The sequence below is a fragment of the Delphinus delphis genome, chromosome 20 (genome assembly GCF_949987515.2).
Source record: "Delphinus delphis chromosome 20, mDelDel1.2, whole genome shotgun sequence".
Taxonomy (NCBI): domain Eukaryota; kingdom Metazoa; phylum Chordata; class Mammalia; order Artiodactyla; family Delphinidae; genus Delphinus; species Delphinus delphis.
In genome coordinates this window covers 38367815-38387403 of record NC_082702.1, presented here as the reverse complement: position 1 = coordinate 38387403, position 19589 = coordinate 38367815, and the positions used below count along the sequence as shown (strand labels likewise).

The window sequence follows — 19589 nt, the reverse complement described above, 5'->3', positions numbered from 1 at the left end:
CATGTACTCGCTTCTTCCATGTTTGTATACGTAGGTGGTATCCAACTGTAAACACTCGTGCGTACACTGTTCTACACCTTGATTTTAAAAAGAAAACTTTATTAAGTTTTCCCCCTTGTTTTTGTTGCTTGTTCTCTGATTTTAAGCTTTCATTAAGTTTTAAAACATTTCAAACCTACAGAAAAGCTGCAAAAATAGTAAAATTAATTCTTATAGACCCTTCATCTTGAGTCACTGATTTTTTTAAATCATTTCCCCCATGTTCCATGCAACAGCTGTATGAACGTAATGCCTAATCGAGGTACAGCTTGGAGGTCAGTTACCCAGACACTTAGGTGAGCTTCTTCTCTCTCCCCAGCACTTACTTAGCAAGATAACCAAGATGTACTTGAAACCAAGAATACGTTCCTCTCTTTGTCAGTTTCCCTGAGATGCCAGAAGCAGCAAATGTACCCCCAGGATGGAGATGGCAGGAGGGGCCCCTCTTTGGGCCACTTGCTACCCGCTTGATGCTCATCTTTGGGAAAGGATCTTCCCCTGTCTCGTCAAGTAGGGGAGTCTCAGGCAGGTGATCACGCTCTCTGCACACTTCCCTTCTGGACCCAGTGGTCCAGGATGGGAACAGACAGTCCCGCTGAAATCTACCCACTTCATTTCCGGCAACCAGCCATGTAGACAGTGTGACTTTTCTGTTCTGCTTGTCAGAGTCAACACGGCATCTCAAAGGCTGGTGTAGGGTTCCCTCCTTTTAAAGATCAAAGCACTTGAACACTGCTTGTTTATCTGTGCATTTCCTCCGTGCATTACATGGCAAGGAATAGTTTGTTCTCAACGTGAGAGGGACTTTGAATACTGTGACAGGCAGGAAGTAACCCAAGAAGACAGTGTGATATGGTTTTGCCGTCAAGTGCTCTGGGCCCAGGAGGATTGTTTTCAGGTATTCATTCATTCACTCATCAAATAATTCCTGAAAGACACCGTGACATTCTTTCATGCTGTGTGCCAAGACCTATGCATGCTCTTTGCAGGCTGGGTACTCAGTGTCTGTGGGGTGATAAACATATCTGGGCTGAAGAAAGTAGGTGAACCTGAGAGGGGTCAGGTGGAATCACCAGGGAATGACTTCCTGGCCATTCAGTAATTGAGTTATTCATATATCAAGCACATTTACTGACTGCTTACACTGTGCTAAGTCCACACATTCACCTGTGACTAAGATTACTGCAGTTCCTGTTCTCATGGAACTCATATGCCAGTGAAGAGGGCTCCCCTGACCCCCTTCTAAGTCTACCTGTTTTCTTCAGTTGGGCCCATCAGGAAGGTTCAGCTGCTCCCAGAATGTTTCAGGAAAAAATCAGGCCATTGCCCAGCAGCCCTCCCAGCCCCATGTGATTTCCAAGCCAGAGACTCACCATTTCCTCCAGAAGCTACTAACCCAAATTACCCTGTGCCCTGTGGGGCATGCAGAGCTCAAGGCAGTTGGAGAGAGCAGAGAAGGAAGGGTAACAAGACATTAAAATCAGCCACCAATTAACTGTGTCTGCTGAGAATCTAGAAGACTGCAGCCTGACACCTGGCAAATGCCTCCATTTGGAGGCTTTAGAAAAATTGTGGAGGGGCCAGTGAGTTCATCTTTTCAAGAGGCTCTGAATTTTAGAATCTAAGCACCATTTGAAGTGATGTTAGGTTTCCATAGCAACAGTTCTTATACTTTTTTTTTCTTAAAGAAAACATGTTTAAGAGTTTGGCCACATACCTGCAAGAGCTAGAAGGAACCTCTCTAAATGAATATCTAGCAAGTTCCCTTACGTATCACATTTCTGTCCATAACAGATGCTATTTTGGATCTCTCAACATTCCCAATCTCTTTTCAGAATTTCTACTTGAAAAATGGACCCAGGAGCATTGTTACTCAATGCCCCTAAACCATTCGCATCATGCTTTGGGCAAAGAAAAAGCCTTTGTCGCTTGTGTAGTTGCATTCTTGTCCAGGGTTTACGCTGGACCGCACAGTGGCAGGGAGCAGCCTGTGCTCACACGGGAGGGGCCAGGGTCGCTGGTGACCAGGATCATGGGAGCACATCCGGCTCCCTGATCTCCTCCCGAGTCCTCCTCCACCGAGCTGCAGCAGGATAGATTTTTCTACAGTCTAAATTGTATCAAGTTCCTTCAGTCTAAAACTCCAAGCTTCAGAAGTTTGTGGTCTTTCACAGGATAAATTGCAGGTTCCTCCGCCTGGCTCCTAAGACTGACATGATCCAGTCCCCAGCCCCTCTCATCTCTTGAAGCCCCTATTCCACCCTCCCAGTTAACGTTCCATCCATACCGTATTGCTGAGGGTACCTGTGCTTCATGATGCTTAACACTCCATCCTCTTGCATCAGTTCTCCTTCTCAGTCTCCATTTGTCTGAAGATGCTGTGAAGGATCCTCTCTTCCAGGTGGGGTTCCTGACTCCTGAGTGCCCTGGTACCTTGGGGGTCGTGATATGTCTTCATGGGCCCTGGGCATCTTTGCCTTTATGAGCTCCTTTTTCTATTAAAAGAATTAAATGTTATATTTTATGGCTGCTTTGGTATGAAGATGAATATAATCTTTACCCTCAAAGGTCAATTTTCCTTCTGACCTTAAAAGAAACTGAAACATTCCTGTGAGCCCGTAAAGGTATTGTGGACCCCAGGCACGATACTTCCACCTAATGGAGAAGCCTCAGGGCACCTTCTGTTCCCTCACATGCATGGCTCTCCATTATGCAAGGCCTTTCCTGATGTCACAACCTGTAAAGGCACACCCACCCCTCGGTTATTCAGTATTTCATTATTCTGTCTTATCCTTCACAGGAGTCATCATAATGTGTGAATATCATGTCTATTCCCTTTCATGGTTTACCTTTTTATTAGTTGTTTCCCCCATGAGAGTCTAAACCCCTCGAGGTTCAGAGACATGGTCTGCCTTGCCCACCCCTATATTTTCAACGTCCAGAGCAATGTGGTCCACACTAGTAGTAGCTCGGTAAAAATTTCTTGAATGAATGACTAAACCAACACCTAATTCTTGAATGTTTCTCTTATGGGTCGACAGGAATATGATGGTGGGTTGCCTGTCTTAGAAAATTGTGGGGGGCCGAGGGCTGGAGCGTGAGCTCCTCCATGCTGCTGGGTTGCTCAGAATTTTCAGACGCCTGTCTCTCTATTCCTCATTTTCTCCCTCCCTCTCGCTCTCGCTCTGAGTTCCTCCTGGGCCACCATTTAGATCGGAGTGGCATCGGTTCCCAGAGCACTCCACTCTGGGGATGCCAACAGCTGCATCATGGCTTTCTCTCATGTGCATCTGCACATTAACACAGGCCTTTCGGGCCTGCTCTGGCTTGCCTGACCCCAATCCCACCAGGAAAGAATGTGCATCTGTAATACTCTGGAAAATTGGGGCTGACATGTAGCTTGGTATCCAAAGTGGTTTCAGTCAAGCAAACAGAGAGAATAATAGCCATGCACTTAAATGCTTGAGCAAATATCAATTGGAGGAACGTTCCAATAATCCGTGTTTATAAAGCCTGTGAGTAGGAATTTTTGAAATAGCACTTACCCCACTTTATTCTTGACAAATGATGTTTGTAGCCATTGAGATATTTTATTCCAATTATGTGCCAGTGTTGTGGGGAGAAGGCTTCTGACGATAGCAGGAATAAGCCATTTTTACTGTGCCTCTATCACTATTCCCGTTGCTAAACTCAACTGGACAGTTCATTAAGATGAAAAATTAACAGCACACGCTCTGGGGAGAATAATCATGGAACATGACAGCTTGTGGAGGCACTGGCATTCAGAGAAGCAGACAGATGACAGACATGCTGGTCTTTGGAAGAAGTGGTGATTGGCCAGTCGGTCAGGAGCCAGGCATTTACTGAGCGCCGACTTGTGTGTTCAGCCCTGAGCTGAGGTGCTGGGGGAAAGAAAATGCAGGCAGTATGGCCTTTGCACTCCAAGAGCATACCATCTATTTGGGAAGGCTGGGGAGATTTCAGCTGTCAATCTGGAAGCCCCAGAGGGGTGTACAAGAAATGCCTGACACTTTGGTGCCGACTGTAAGTTCAGGAGTAATTCAGTGTGGACTTTGGAGAAGATTTCTTAGACCTTGAAGAAGAACAGGATGTTGATTAGTAAACTGTACTCTAAATATAGTAGCTGCTAATGGCTATGATTTTGATTTTGGGAATTGGTGAAATGTTCTAGAATTAGATAGCAGTGGATTGATATACAACTTTGCAGATTTACTGAAAACATGGAATTGTACACTTTAAAAGGGTGGACTTTATGTGAATTATATCTCAAGAAAGCTGTTATTTTTTTAAAATGCTAAATTACAGTAAATCTTATTCAGAGTAAATCTTGTTCAGGGAGTTGAGCTTAGTTCCAATAGAAAAAAGGGATGGGACAGACTGACATTGATAGGAAGGAAGCTCATACCCATTTTACCGATGAGGAAGTGAAGGGTCAGACCAGCTCCTGCTTTGCCCAGGAAGCCACAGTGAATAGTGGCGCTGCGACTTCACCTCTAGCCCTCCTTGGCTCCAGCACTTAGATGCTTCCCATACCACGCTCCTGGTGCCCAGAAAAAACAGACCCTGGAATACAACAATAACACGAATGACAACGATGACAGTGAGTTCCCTGTAGAGCACCCTCTCCTCTCTTTTCTCTCATTTGTTCTTACAGCACCCCTGTGACGAGTGATCAGTATGAGTGTGCCTGCATCTGTGGAGGTGGGGTGTGTCTTAGGAGAAAAGGAGGACCGAGAGAAAGGAGATCACATCTGCTTTCCAGGCAGCATAAAGAACGCTGAATTCTCTTCTTCAGGCATTCGGGGTGTTTCCACCTCCACTTAGCGCTCTGTCTCTCCCTGGACCATTATATGCATCCTATTTCTCCAGGGCAAGCAGAATTTCTAAGTGAAACCATAGAGATGTGGAATCCACGGATATTTAGAAACAAGGCTTGGAATTGGGTGTCCTGCCCGTTAAATATAGAAGTCAATGCTGTTTCTCTTCTCCTCTGTAGAAGGAGCAGATACACATTTCTGTTGTAAAGCACACGTCTAGATTGAAGTCACTTAAATCATTATCTCCCCTGCAGTTCATAAGAGAGCTTTTGATGTCATTCTCAGCTTACTAGTGTAAATAATGGGTCAAATTCTCATCCTGTTGGACAGGATGGAAATCTGACTCAGGATTTGTAAATACTGCTGCATTTCATTTATTTTCACGGGGACATTTTCTTCCCCAGCAGACAGTGAAATAACAGCATCCTGGGAAACAGCCTGTGGAGGAATCACGACGCATTAACCTAAGCAGTGAGATCTAAACAGAAGCTCTGCGATCTCCCGCCAGAGTCCAAATCCCGGCAGTCCCCACTGTTTGGCTGCGTTCAGGAAGCGTAAATAAAACTAGATCTTCGGGGCTTTCCTGGTGGCGCGGTGGTTGGGGGTCCGCCTGCCGATGCGGGGAGCGCGGGTTCGTGCCCCGGTCCGGGAAGATCCCACATGCCGCGGAGCGCTGGGCCCGTGAGCCATGGCCGCTGAGCCTGCGCGTCCGGAGCCTGTGCTCCGCAACGGGAGAGGCCACAACAGTGAGAGGCCCGCGTATCACAAAAAAAAAAAAAAAAAAGATCTTTGTAGAGTAAAAAGGAGCTGAGATTTAGGAGATGGGAGTCTTTCTCAAGCAGCAGACATCCTCTTTCCCAATTTCATTACAGTTTTCTTAGCTTTTAAAGAAGTTAAAAGAATAAAAAATAATAATAAAAGATTAATACTTCCTGAAATATATCCCTGCCTATTTCAGAGTGTTTGCTTTTTTCCCCTCATTGAAGGGTCTGGACTAGTGGCCTGACTCAGCGGTGGGAATGGCCAGGTTCTAATCTTGTTTCTTACTGGAAAGTGACTGCTCTGTGCTCCTCTTTGATAATTTGTCAAATGTGTTCAACAATGGGGTGATTATTGTAATCGCCCAATAATTAGAGTCTTCTCTATAGGGATTTTGTGACAGTTGACGGAGCTATTACCTCTAATGCACTTAGAACAATGCCTGTCACATAGAGACGGCTTCCTGAACAGGGCTTAGGGTGGTAGTGATGGCAATGCCTGAGTCTATACAATTCCAAATATCCAGGTGTTTCCAAATTCAGGTTCCTAGACAGAAGTTTGCAGTGAATGACGGAACACAGGTCATAGCCAGGTTTGTAGAGCACAGGCACGCAGGTTGGCCCTGGAGGGCCGGCCTCCCCTCGAGCTGGCCTGAGCGTTAGCCTGTGAAGGTGGCGACAGGCACGGCCTCCACTGGGCTCTGTTGGCACCATGTGCTGGCTTCCATGAACAGGGTGCTCCTCTTTGCAGAAGGATGGTGCCAACTAAAGTGCCCCACAAAATACAGAAGAAGCGCAGCGCATGGGCCGGGAGTGGCGTCACACACAATGACCTGGGTTGGAATTTTGGGTCTTCCTCTAACTGTGACTTTGAACAGAACAGTAACTCTCTCTTGTGCTTGTGTTTGTCTGTTTTTGTTTTTAATGGAGCAGGAAGCAGTGACCGTCTTGACTGTCTCCCAGGGTTGAAGAAGGACTTGCATGTTTTAAATTGTGAAACTGTACTTTCCTTCTCCTTCCCCAGCGCGATGTAGCTCAGCACAGAGGAGAAGGAGCTATGGCGTCCCCCTCTGTGCCTCATCTCAGCTTCCTTGTGAGCCGCTACGTGTGACTTCTGCTGAGTGCTTTAACCTCGTGAAGCTTCTGCTTTCTCATCTGTTAAATGGGCGTATTAGTTTCCTGTTGCTGCTGTAACGAACTGCCACAAACCTAGTGGCTTTAAAACAACACAACTTTATTATCTTACAGTTGTGGAGATCAGCAGCCTAAAATGGGCCCCATGGGCTAGAATCAAGTTATCCATAGGGCTCTGTTCCTTCTGGAGGTCCTAGGGGAGAATCTTATTACTTGTCTTCTTCACATTCTAGGTGTCTCCTGGGTTCCTCAGCTCATGGCCTCTTCTTCTGCCTTCAAAGTTCATCACCTCATCCTCTGCTTCTCTCATCCATTCTCTCTCTCTCTCTGTCCCTCCTGCCTCCCTTGTATAAGGACCCTGTGATTACACTGACTCCACCTGAATAATCCAGAATGATCTGCCCATTTCAAGACCCTTAATTAAACCACATTCACAAAGTCCTCTTTGCCTTACAGTTTACTACATTTTATAGGTTCTGGTAATTAACACATGGACATCTTTGTGCTGGGGCATTGTTTGTACTCATATGACTGCTGCAAGGATCAAATGAGACAATGCATGTAAAGTACTTAGCACGGTTCCCAGCACATAGTAATAACTCGATAAATGTTTATTCTCCTCCTTAGAATCACTGATAATGACATTTGCTTGCATACCTCCAGGAGACAGCTCGGGATTGCCACAGTTGTAATTGCCCAGCTCTGCACGCTGGCAGGAACAGTGGCCTTGTTTGGCCGTGGCTGGAGGCTTCCACTCATCTTAGCCTTGTAAGGAAGCCAGTCTGCAGAGACACTTCTGTCTGAATAATGCTCCCTCCAACAGAGTTAGCCTGACTAAGTTTTGCCTCTTTTCTAAGCTTCAGCTTTCTTATTTGTAAACTGAGGTTAGGGGGAGGAGCTTGACTCTGGGGCCCCGGGGTTCAGTGGTTCTTCTGTTGAAAATCTATGAACTATAAGAAATGATCACAGGTGAACCAAAAAAAGTGCAGGTTGGTATTAAGGTATGCTTACTGGCTTCTCAGGGAAAACAGCCCATTGCAAAACAACAACGATAGAAACGGCTATCATCTTCTCTTGCTTTCCATGAGCCTTCATCAGGGTTTCTACCTGCGGGTGCTTCTGGCTCGGGCTGGGCTATGTGATGATGTAGACAGGAGGCTGGCATTGGGTGCTTTCTGTAATGTGTGGATCCCAGATAAGTGGAGATGTGAGCTCAGGTTTCCAAGATTAAGGTGGGGGCTGAATTCTTCTAGTTAGAAGATACATCGTTCATGGATCCAGGACTGGAGAGGAAAAAACAGAAAGAGGAAGAAGCCTACTACGTGTCAGACACGTAGGGATGCTGTCTTTGTATCATTTAATTCCCACCACTGTGCCTGGGCTGGGGAGCATTTTATCTCCATTTTTCAAATGAGAAAACAGAGTGTGAGAAAGATTGACTAATTTGCCTGATGCCTCACAGCTGGTAAGTGACTCGAGAAGAAGGAAGATGAATTAATACTTCAAATCCAAAACGGAGCTTCTTAGCTATAGCAGTGAGCCTTCCTCAGTCTGGGCGATCTGGCTTTCTCTGGTACATGGCAGGCCACTGTGAAGTGACTTGGTCAGCCCCCTGAATGTCTCCACTCTCCCTCTCTAGTGGACAGAAAGCCAAGGCCACGGTATATTTCATTTCCTCTTTTACCCAAATTCTTGCGAAAAAAATCTCCAGCTGCCCTGTCGTCTCCTTTACAGTCCTCTGTCTTCCCATCTCAAATCCCTCTTTTTCCAAGTCATTTGAGGCAAAGTCGAGTGATGGATGTTTGCAAACAAGTTGAAACCCTAGCACCCCAGTGATCCCTCTCGCCTTCAGATTTCACCTTCCATTGGAAGCTGGACACTCGTTGCCTGTGGCACCGTCTTCACTGATGATCTCTTTGGGACTCTTCCGGGGGATCTGTGTTTTGAATCATTTTACAAGTGGCAAGAGCACTGTCTTGGGAGAATATTGGAAGTTCGTCAGAGCCACCCAGAGACAAGATGGCTGCAGGCCGTGAGGAGGTCCTGCCACTTAACGTGGGTTGTGGTGAGCAGTGACTTGTGACTCTGATGAGATGGGTCTGCATGTCTTCTGTGACTTAGAAGCTGCCTCCAACAGGACATTTGGATGCATGGATTCAGGTGTTGGCACAAAATTAATCTCTTTAATTGCAAACCACAGTCCGTACAGAGGAGGAACACAGCAGGCACCTTCCGAGCAGGTGCAGTATCAGATCCAGCACCTCTAAGAGTCCTGAGCAGATGAAGCCAAGCCTTGAATCTGACCTGGTGCAAGGGGCAGTGAAAGCCAGGAGGCTCTGGGGGTGGAAGAAAGAAAACAGATACTATAGAGTATTTGTTTTCTATGAGAAAGGCTGTACCAATTGGGCAGTCCTTAAAGTCAAATTGCTAAAAGTAGAACCTCTAAGATCAGATGGTCAGGGGTGGTATTAGTTGCGTGACCTTTGGTGAGTTATTTAACCTCTCAGAGTTTCAATTTTTCACCCATAAAATGGGGATAACAGTAGTAAAAAAACCCATAGGGCTGTGCGCAGATTAATGAAATAAAGCACATAGAGTGCTAGGTGCAGTATTCAGCATGGAATAAGCACCCCGTGATTGTGAGCCCCCCCTACCACTGGCCGCTGTTAATCAGCTGTGTCCTCCTGGATGAGAGGAAGGCCAAATGGGAGCTGATTTTGGAAACCCTGTTCCCCCTCAAGGAAAGTTTTTCCTTTCTTGGGGCAGGATTTTCAGCCTAAGCCCTACTCTCAGATAGCAGCCTTCACCTTCACTGGTAGCTCTGAACATTAGTCTGACTTGTTCTTTCACTCTCCATCAATAAAACAAGGATAATAATAACCCTCGCTTTTGTTGGCTGATGTGTAACATGAGCTAATGTGTGTGCAAGTCCTTTGTAAATTACAAAGTGCTATAAAGTATGAATTATTGTTGTGATTGTTCCATTCTAGGCATCTCATAAACAATGCGGAAAATTAAGGATGAGTGCCACTGGTATTCAAGAAGCATTTATGCCTTTTTAAGTGTGTGACTATAAACTATCAGCAGAGGGACCTGATACTGCAGTCTTCAGTCTGGCTTAAATACTGCCCGCTGAGGGCAACGTTCTAGCAGGGACAGTGCCGGCTGGCAGTGGAGCATAATGGTTAGCTGGGGCAGCTCTGTGATTCCACCAGGTTGGAATACCAGCCACTGATGTGCTTTGTGACTTTGCCCGGAATTACCAAAGGACTTCTGAACCTCACTTTCCTAATTTGTAAAGTAAAGATAGTAATTCTTACCTCACTGAGTTGCTGTGAGGGGTAAGTAAGATAATAATCATCGAGCTCTGGACACATTACACAGTATGGGGATCTGGAGGACCTAGACACCTCCCTCATTGCAGCCCCCTTGCCTTCTGACTGACAGGTGTGTTCTCTTTCACCTGAGGATTCCCACTGAAACGCTAGTCAGAATTAGAGCCCTCGCTATCACCTGGGCTCCCAGCCGCCTCACCGAGGCCACTGCCATGCTCACTCAGCAGCCCAGCCCCTGGCTTGCCCTGCTGTTGTTCAGGCCTCCAAGGTCAGTTCCAGCATGGCCAGGCCTTTGCAGATTCCAGTGCCTCCTATTGATAAATCTGTGTGTGCGCTCAGTGGGGTGGGGCATGATATAGAGCAGGAGACCACCTGTTAAAGCCAGTGTGAACAGCCTGAATTCTTGGCCACAACCCTCCAATGGTGAGGGGCCCACCTGGACTCCAAGCACCGTACGTTACCAGCCAGATCCATGTGGACAGTCCAGACACAGCCATGTGCACACTGATTCGATGACAAACCAGAGAAATGTAAAATTGACCTCAACACTATAAAGTTCTAGGGGCCGAGGCTTTAATGCTGACAATGATAAGAAATAGTATTTATTGAGCACTTACTACATGCCACATACAGTGTCCAGCACCTCACAAGAATTATCTCATTTAATGCTCACAGCCACCCAAGGAGAAATGTGCTATACTATTCCCCCGCTTTTCAACTGAAGGCGTGTGATGAGGAAGAGCAGAGGTAGGCTTTAAACCCCATGCTCTTGGCCACAGCAGTGCCCATGGCTTATGGGGTGGGGGGGGGGTGTAGGCTCATGGCCTGGGGGCAGGTGACTGGGAAGAACTGACAATCACAATGGGCTATTTTCCCCTCTTGCTCAGCCTGCACTCTGCCCTTCTCCTTCTGTGTCAGTGTCCTGGGGCTGCCATAGTAACCAGGTACCACAAACTGGGTGGCTTGAACAACAGAAATTTGTCTCACAGTTTGGGAGGCCAGAAGTCCAAAATTGAGGTGTTGGCAGAGTGGGCTTCTTCTTGAGGGCTGTGAGGGAGAATCTGTGCCCTGCCATCCTCCTAGCTTCTGGGGGCCTCAGGCAGTTTTTGACTTATAGATGGTGTTCCCCAGTGACCAAATGTCCCCTTTCAATAAGGACAACAGTCATATTGGATGAGAGTCTACCCTAATGACTTCATCATCATCTTAACTTGATCATCTGCAAAGACCCTATTTGCACATAAGGTCACCTTCAGAGGTACTGGGAGTTAGGAGTTCAGCATCTTTTAGGGAAATACAATTCAGGCTATAATACCATCCAAGCTCATTTCTAGGATTACCACTTTAGACACAAATGTGTCCACTATAAGTCTTTTCCCACAGACTCAATCAACAAGTATTCATTGAATGCTTCCCACGTGCTCAATATATCAAGCTACCCACTGGAAGTAAGATGATGAACAAAACGCATATGAGCCCCATCGTCATGGAGCATTGATGATGCACTCTTGGAGAATTTCAATCACTAGACCCTCACAGTACTACAGCTAAGCCTTTTATCAGTAATTCCAAATGCCTCATCTAAAGGGATAAGTGAATGTAGCTTCATCGTTCTGAGTAAATCTAAAGAGAGAGTAACCGGACATAAATATTAACATTTGCTCAACTTCATTTGCATGTACACATCCCAGTTCATCCATTGCTTTGCAAAGTGGCATGTGATTTCTTAAAATCTCTGTGTGTTTTTTTCCCCTAGTTTACTGGTAGGGTGTCATCACAGGCCTCCCAGACCAAACACTGTAAATAGAATGATTTTAACCAGTGTACCACTTATTAGATGGGAGAGCAATTAGCCTGTGCTCTGTTTAATTAAGCCTCACTTAATGGGCAAACGTTTTCTTTAACGGGCTTGCTGTCACCTCCTCAGTTATTTAAGGCAGTTCATTTCACAACAGGGGGAAAAAAGAAAGAGATAGGAAAAAAAATTCTCATTTGCTCCAAGTCGATTGGTCTGAGGAAAAGCTTGGCTGTCTAGAAGATGCCTAATTGCCTCTGTGATCCTGTGCTTAGTCTCTATTTAGTCTTAGGCTTCTTATTGAAACGCTAGTCAGGGTTAGGTCTCACCTCTTGAATGATTTTGTAAAAACTTGATGTTCCTCTGCTTAGCTAGGAATGTCTGCATGCAAGTATAATGCCACTCTGACTGAATGGAAAGATAACTAATCCCCTTAATTTTGCAAAGAGGGCTCTGATTTGGTACATACAGTACAGATCAGGGGAAATCAGAATAAAATTAATTTCCTTCTTTGCATAGGCACCACCTCTGTTATACCAAGAGCCACTTTTCTTTGGCTGAGTTTGTTAGGGATTTGGAGAATGCTTGGCACGTGTATTTGAGCTTATTTCCTGTAGCTGGGGTCAAATTTAGGTTATGCCATTTTATCTGGTGTCAGAACTTGGGGAACTTAAGTTCTTTGATTCTCCGTTTCATCTGTCAAGTAGGAATAATTATCCCTACATCACAAGACTGTAAGGAGTTCAAGTACCATTCACGCTCCTAGCTCAAGGTCTAATTATTGCAGGCATGCAATACAATATATTATCTGCCTCTCCCTTTGTTCTCTGTCCCTTCCCCCAACCACCCACCCTTGAAGGTGGGACAGATGTGGTTGGTTTTGGGTTTTGTTTTTCCCCCACAGCCGTAACACACTCACCTTAAATCTGAGTCGTAGGCACTCTGCTGCTTCTGAGTTCTAAGGTCTTAACACATCTCACGATGAAAAATGACTAATTGAAGCAGACACCCATTTATTTTTGACAGAGGAGAACCACAGTGATGGACATTTGGCTATTCTTGCACGGTCAGCTGACTTGCTGCTGACTTTCCGTCTTTCCATGCTGCAGTACAGGTATGAATTCAAGCATTGCCTTCACCTGCATTGGCCAAAGAGTAAACGCTATCAGTATTATAATTATTATTTATTATTTCTGCTTGTGGTCTGCCTTGTGCCTACCTTTCCTGCCTCACCCACTTCCTCTTCTTGAGCAGTTCCCGTGCTTTCACAGTCCCACATTCCCATTGTTACCCGAACACAGCATCTAATTCCACTCCTTAGATGTTTGTTCCTGCTGGTCTGACCCTGAACATCTGATTCATTCATATATTTCAAGACTTAATTCTGGCTTATCAAGTTAAGTCTTCTCTGACCAACCACGTGCTCGTGCCCTCATTTATGTGAGTCTCCTATGAGTTCTCTCAGCTCTCTCACTTCCCCATCAAAGCACCTTCCACATTGTTTCCCAATTTTCCAGGCTGCTGCCCAGCCCGCCGCCACCACCATGAGACACTCGGTGACTTGAGGACCATGACAACATCCTCTTGTTACTCCCTCTGCTTAACACCAGGTTCCCATTTCATGCTGAGGGCACGTTCGGCAAATGCATTTTTATTAATTTGTGTGTGTGTGTGTGAATGAAGATCCATGAATGCTGCCTCCTGAAATGACCTTGGAAGCTGCCTGCTAATCCAGCATGGCACATGCTCCTAATATGAATGATCCTGACTCTCAGATTTGGGTAGTGGTTATTTTCTCAGAACCGGTGTCAAGTCAGAGGATGAAAGAGAACATTCATTCTTCCTAATTCCTCAATCAATTAGCACTATAGATAATTCTTTCATCCTTAGGCCTTTTACACTGTAGGTCGCCTGTCAATAACCAATGGCCTATTCTACCTTCTCCTGGGAAATCTAAAATCCTTCCGTGGTTTTCTCTGACCTCAGTTACACTGATTTTAAAAGTTCCCAAACTGTCAACATTTACCCAGATGTGATCTCTTCTGCCCAGTGATGTTGCTTCTGTGAAGAAATAGGCAAGAGAATTCTGAGTTCACAGAGAAGATATTTGAAGACAAAATGATTCTGGAAATTAGGATAAAAATAATTTGAAGCTTGAAGATTGGCTTACCTAGTCCAGTTCTTTATTTGTACAAATGTTTCCACTTTGTCAGACAAAATACAGGACTTCCAGTTAAATTTGAATTTCAGGTAAACAACAAAGTGTTTTAGTATAAATATGTCCCCCAAATTTTATAAGACATACTCGTACTAAAAATAACTGTTGTTTCTTTGAAACTCAGATTTATTTGGATGTCCTGTACTTTCATTTGCTAAGTCTAGCACCCCTGCTTTCCACTAAAGTTAATGACCTGCCCACTATGATTTGATAGGCTTGACATCAGGCATGATAGTGTTGGAAACACACAGGCTTTCTGAGACCCAAACCAGTATTCATTCCTAATTCATATGATTGGGAGTGGAAATTTTTCTACTGTAACACAAAGGGCTTTTGGCAAGTTTGTGATCCTAGAAATCTGCCCCATCTTAGCAAAGCAAGAGTTGGTTCAACACGCAACCCAACTCAAGAGAAGTGAGCCATATTAAAACAGGCTTATCAAGGGTAATTGCAACATAGTTTTGTCAGTTCAGCACACCACAAGCCTGACTGCAAATGCCAGGTGTGTGCCCATTGACACCAGGTTCTCTCTAAAAAAATTGCTTTTGTTTTCTGTTGTGTAGGACATCGGCAAAAGGAACTGTATTGAGGATTACCAGAGCCATACAATAGAATATGGACAAACAGTTTACTCTGAAACCATCCATTTATCCAGTATGCATGATGTCTAGTTGTCTCCAAAATAAACTCTGATTCTCCATGCTCACTAAGGAACTGACTTAAAATTCTTTAGCCAGTTATAAGTAAAAGAATTTTCACTATTCTGCTATCATCTGAATTTCTCCTCTTTATCATGCTTTCTTGTTCCAAGATGGCTTCACTGGGGAAAAAAAAAAAAAAAATCACATCCTTCTCTTAAGGTCTTCATTACTCTTTTTTTTTTAACATCTTTATTGAAGTATAATTGCTTTACAATGTTGTGTTAGTTACTGCTGTATAACAATTCATTACTCTCTGCAGGAAAAAAAAAATGTATCTTTTCTCATCTACCTGCTCAAAGTGCAATCTCAGTGCCAAGTCTGTGACTTGTAATGATTTGAAGGAGATGTTGCATCTTTTAAATATGTTCAACAAAATGTCTACTTGCTTTTTCTTATGACCCCAGGAAGATATTTTTTGGATTTTGGTTTAGATATCACTGGTGTTTCACTCTGAGTGTTCTCAAAGTGAAACCTCCATCCCCTCCTCATGTCAAGAAACCTATACTCTATTCTCACTTATGGTAAGAGTCACTTTTCAATCTGGATACAATCTGAAAAGCCATTCCCTTTTCAGAAAAGCCATTCCATCCTGTTGCCAGGATGCATCCTGGGTAACACTTAAATCTTTCCTCTCCTGTAGGAAGATCTTAATGGTTACCCAAGAAGTGAAGGCTGGGCATCTGTTGAAGAGGGTGTACAAGCTGGTGAAATACTGACATAAAATAAGAATTTAACTTATGTAGCAGCCGAGGGTTCAGTTCACTCCCTGCTGGATAAAACATGATTCAGCAGCAAGGTGCAGAGACTCTGCCATAGGGCCTGTTGGGACATCTCAGCTGCAGAGTGGGAAGGGCAGGAAGGTGAGACACAGGCGTGTGTGTGTGTGTGTGTGTGTGTGTGTGTGTGCGCGCGCGCGCACGCACGTGTGTGTGTTTGGTTGGAGCGGTTAGCTAGAATAACTCTAATGCAGTAGAAAATATTAAGATCCCAGAATCCCAGAGCCCTTGCTCTGGGTTGGTCCAAAGGGTATACATCTGAGGGAGAAGTACAGTCATCGCCAGAGTTACACAGCAGATACAGGCAGGAGGCAGCATCATTTACTGTCTCCTCTGCCCAGATAGAAGGGAGACCCCAAGAAGTAGGTAAAAATGCCAGAGTCAGGGGCAGACCCCAGGGAGAAAAACCTGGCATGGCCTAGGTACAACCTCAAAGTCCTAGGCAGTCCAACTGGGCTTATCACCAGAGAAGCAGTCATGGTGAGGATTAGGTAGTGGGTTTCCCAAGAAACAAGGCATCAACTCATGATGTGGAGGGCATGGCTTCTGAGGAGGAATAAGAAGGGGGCTTTAGTACTGTCCTTCCACTTCTACATTCCAAAATTCTACCCATCTGTTTCCAGATCTAGGTCCTATTTCCTTTCTGGGTGAAGTGTCTATGCCATCCTGAGTATATTTTGACCTCTCTGAATGTTCATCTTTACTGTTCATTTTAATGAGCTACTTAATCTGGGGTTGTTAGTATTTTCTGAATGTGTATATTTGTCAAATCAACTAGCTTTCAAATTCTGAATCTCCCCTCCCCAACCTGCCCCGACCTTGTGAGTTCTGGGTGGGATTTACTAGGTTGCTGGAGTTTAGATCTTAAAATGTGTATGCATAGAAGATGGAGAATGGGAATTTAGACCTTGGGGATGCAGAGGGTCCCGCCTGGGATACCCAGTGAAGAGGTTGTATTCAGAAGCAGGAAGAGACTGAATGAGGAGACCAAGTCATGTTTCTATGTCCCTGAGGGCAGCCATCCTTGAGATGCAAGAGTGGGCATCTCTGTCATGGATGTCTTGCCAGGAAGGCTAAGTAAGTCCTTGATGATAAAGTTCATGACTTATACAATAACTACTTTGTTGTTCAGTCTTCCTCTGCCCCTTGTGTGACTGGGGCAACTCTGGTCCAAGGGACTTCCCCGTAGTGGGTGATGCTAGAGAGCCCATTCCACTTTACCAGCAGTACCATGGATTGCAAAAGTCTGCCCTTCTGATAAAATCTTTTTGGAAAGAGGTACTTGATTAAAGGATGTAAGATTCTTGAGAGCAAGGGCAGAACCCATCCCCTGCTGTACATGCTTCTCCTGGGGAGACATCATGGCATACCTGGGAAATATCCCATTGTACTTTGTCACCTTGGTGCTCTATACACTGATTAAAGTTTTATATTTTTTGTTTGTTTACATAATTTTGTTAAAAAAAAAGGTTATTTTCACCGCCTCTCCATTTGCTGTTAAAAACAGGATTGAATCTCCTTTGCAGTGTGGGTATTGAAGCAACCCGTGGTCTTCCTGTCAGAGAATACTTCTGGGCCTCACCTTGGATGCCCTCAGATGAACTGTTGATGTGTGGGACTTGCCTCCATGAAGGCATAATCCTTCCTTCCATGAGCTACATACCTAATCTTTTCAGTGATGATTAGCTCATGAGATCTCACAGAGCTATCTCACGTTGGGCTGGTTCCTATTGTTGGAAGACATTTATTGTCTGGCTGCCTTCCTATAGTTCCCTGCACCACTTGCATATTATTACTCATTAGCACTTTCTCTGAGGCTGAGGCAGTGAAGGATATAGAGGAAAATTTTGTTCTAAAGTGGAAAATGTTGTGAGAGAGAGGTTTGGAAATCACGATTCATTCCTTCAAGGACTGTTTGGAAGAGTGGGGCAGGCTGGAGAACACCTAGGGAAGGGTTGGGGCAATTCCTCTAAGGAAATGTTAGGGGACTGGTTTTGTTTGAATTGGAGAATTAATTGCAAGACTCTTGGAGGAAATACGCACTCTCTAAAAATGCTAGTAACCTGAGTTTCTTGAGAGCAAAGAATATGTTTCACCTAAGTTTGCAGCATTTAACAATTGCAGAGATCCTACAAATATTTATTAAGTGGTTGTGATGTGGAATAAGATCCTGCTGAGCTCTGAGCATCCCCAGAAGGAAAAATTAAGACCTTCAGAGGACAATTACAGAGACGTTCATCATCAAAGGTGGAAAGATGAGAGCTTCCGAATGGGCCATACATGGCTTCAAATTTCATTTCAGGTGCCAACTAAACCGAATGCTCTGAAAGTGAAGTTCCTCTGGCCCTTGTTTCCTTATCTGGACAAAGGAGGCGATAATGCAAAACTCAAAGATGCTGGAGGGAGAGAGGCTATGAAGAATCTACATAAAGTATCTAGCACCTAGCAAGGTGCCTACCACACAGTAGGTGCTCAAAAAAACAGAACCTAGTTTGTAGATGATAACTCACTAACAGTTATGCCACCCCCCTCTTCCCCATGGACTGGGCTGTTTCAAGAGGAGGCTGAATGGAGAATGAGTGATTTGCCAAGATGGCCTCCCTAACTCATCTGGTCAGGAGAGCCCACCCTCTCATGTGACAAGTACTTGGCAGCTTTGTCCATACTCCTTATCATCGCTCCATTCTCATCCCATATCAAGGATAACTGAAAGACCCCTTAGTCTCTGCAGAGAAACTTCTGGCCTTTATCCCTATCAAGTCTGGGTCCTTGCTGGAATCAGCCAGCCCCCTCTCCCCAGCACACACACCATCCTCTAGGCAAGGAGGTCAGTGTCTTCACAAGTCACCACTACAGAATTCCCTCTGGTCCTGGGGCAAACAACAAGGATGCCCGTGTACATTTGTAGCATCTGGCAGATTTTATAACCTTATCAGAGAAAAGGAGTGAAATCACATCTCCTTTCTGTAAGAGTAACAGGTCATTTACATTTATCTACAATCCACACCACTAAAGGTTAAAAGCCAAAACTTTAAAAATTACTCAAAGAAATGGAAGTTGCCGCTGCTGTCAGCATCTCATCATGCGTCCCCTCACTTGTGTAGCCCACATTATGCGTTTACAAAGAGCTTCCCAAACCATTATCTTATTCGACCCTCAACTTAACTTGGGAGCCAGGGAGGTCATGCATCATTTGCCTTTCTTTTCATAAGAGAAAACAGATTCACAAAGGTGAAGTGAGCTGTCGGTTGTCAGTGGTCCCACGGTTTCCTGAGCCCGGACCTCCTCCCTAAACCAGGAGATTATAGGCACTGAAGCAGGAACTTACTTACTGTTGCTGTATTGAGACAGCAAGTCTGTTAGATATCAAGATCTCAGAAGCGGTTTCTTTTTTCCTTTATTGTTTCTAATGCAGCTGAACTGCTTTTCAAGGAAGCATTTTGCCCAGTCTAGCTGTGTGTCCTGTTTGCTGTGGAGTACGGGGCCTGTTGGTTCAGCCATCCCCCACCCATTGTAGTCCTATCCCTTGATTTTTCCAGGCATTCTGCTAATGTCATGTGGAGAGTCACTGTGTTACCCAGCCCTTTATTCCACAGATAGGAAAACTGAGGTCTAGATGATTGGCCGTAAGCAATGAGTTCATGGCAGGTTTTGAATGCCTAGACAGTGTTCTTTGTCTACCTTCATTTCCTGAACAGACATTTCTGCTTAAGATGAGGATGTTTTAGTGCCCAAGACCAACGCTGACTAATAAGAGAAGTTGTTTTTCGATGATTGAAATCACCGTTGAGCACTTGAAATGGGACTAGCATGTGCAGGAAGTACCTTTTAAATTTCATTTAATTTAGATGAATTTAAATTTTAAAAGCTACATGTGTCTAGGTTGCTACCATATTGGCGGGTATAGCTCTAGATCAGTGGTTCTCAGCTTGAATGTACACTGCAACCACCCGGGGAACTTCAAAAATACTGAATCCTGGTTTCTTTGCTTTCAA

The 19589-nt window shown here is 44.7% G+C and overlaps 1 protein-coding gene across 8 annotated transcripts in view; it reads left to right on the top strand.

Annotated features, from left to right (window-relative positions):
• CDH11 (cadherin 11) overlaps positions 1-19589 on the top strand; it is a 146634-nt gene that overhangs the window by 65767 nt on the left and 61278 nt on the right. For 3 of the 8 annotated variants that reach the window (XM_060000319.2, XM_060000320.2, XM_060000316.2), the window contains exon 3: positions 5285-5431. The exons of 4 other annotated variants lie outside the window; for them this stretch is intronic. The gene's annotated coding sequence lies outside the window, so the exon portion shown is untranslated. Of the gene's footprint in view, positions 1-5281; positions 5432-19589 lie in introns of all 8 variants that reach the window. One more of the 8 variants, XM_060000317.2, reaches the window with a different exon arrangement.